We start from the raw sequence: 1,598 nt of genomic DNA on the forward strand, positions 1-1,598 counted from the left end.
AAATTGGGGGAGGGGTTGAGAGATTGCATACAGATGTAACACATGCAAGCATAAGCAATTATATAATGTAGTAGCGTTCGTGTTTGTGTGTGTGTATGCCTGTGTGTATAACTCTCCTACAGCTCAAACCACTGGACCGATCATGACCAAACCTGCTATGATGATGGTTCCCCACCTTGGGATGAGGCACACCATTTTTTAATGTTAAGGTACAAAGATCTAGTCTTTGTATATATACTCTCCTGCAGCCCACACCACTGAACCGATCATGACCAAACCTTATATGATGATGGTCTTCGACCAAGGGATGGTGCACGCTATTTTTCAAGGTCAAATGTTAAGGTCGGGACTTAGCTAGTAAGCGATAAAGATGAAGTGAATACGTAAATTACATTGAAATACGTTTCTGAATTTTGATTATTCGTATTATTTGTACTATATGGACTGCTGTTCAACAAGCCAAGGTTGAAAGATCTTGTAGGGTTTAATGCACAGTGCACGGTTTGTAGTATACAACCACATAATTCAAAGGCACGTAAAAAAGAAGAAGAATTTTGATATATGACACTTTTTTTTTCTTTATTTCATTTTCACCCCACACAAGGCACAGTACCTCTTTGTAGCAGGGGACTACTATCAGGAACATAAGTTGTAGGGATATTATGAAGGGAGATAAACAGCAAGACGTCTGTTCATATTATACTTGAACTTCTGTATGTCAGTACAGTTGGGAAAGCACAATCCCGAAAGGGAGTTCCACAGTCTAGCAGTTCTTGAGAAGAAACTATTGGAGTAGAAGGCTTTCTTACATCTAGGGATCTCTACTGTGTAGGGGTGGGATTTTGCTGCTTGTCGGGTTTGTCGGGGGTATTTACGTTTGGGGGGTACAAGTGTTTGTAGTTCGTCTGAGCACTCACCATTAAAATACTTGTAGAATAGGCAGAAGGATGTAACATTACGTTAATGGGACAGAGGCTGAAGCTTAGATTACAGTTTAGGAACTATAAGATTGGCGACTCTCTTTTGAACCCTGTCCAGGAGTGAGAGACTAGTAGCAGATGCACCAGCCCAAATATGATAACAATACTCCATTCATGGGTGAATGGTGGCCTTATAGAGGTACAGGATACTTCCAAGCATAAGTAACTTTGAAGCACAGTAGAGAGAGCCCATCTTCTTTGCAGCATACTCAATGTATCTGTTTTAATGCTCTTAATGTATCTATTTCAACTCATGTTCCCTGTGAACGTTAGGCCGAGGAGTTTAAAAGAAGTAGTTTCAGGTAGTGTGTCTTTGAGCTACTGCTCTACCCTCCCCTGTTTTGTTCAGTGAATGGTATATACGTTTGAAGATTACAGTTAGGATATCTGATGTGGAACGGGCTTGCCTAAATCCATACTGTTGGTTTGTCAGAAGTTTAGAAGCTATACGGTGATGGACTAGAGCTTGATTAATTATGGACTCAAATATTTTGGTGAAAAGCGGGAGGACGCTAATGGGGCGATAATTTAATAGTTCTTTCACCATAATTCTTGGACTGGTACCAAAGAAGCAGTTTTAAGCAAGATTCGTTAAGGCATTTGTTGTAAAGTTTGAAG

Source organism: Euprymna scolopes, chromosome 8, assembly GCF_053919585.1.
Source record: "Euprymna scolopes isolate OS-2025 chromosome 8, ASM5391958v1, whole genome shotgun sequence".
NCBI classification, from domain to species: domain Eukaryota; kingdom Metazoa; phylum Mollusca; class Cephalopoda; order Sepiida; family Sepiolidae; genus Euprymna; species Euprymna scolopes.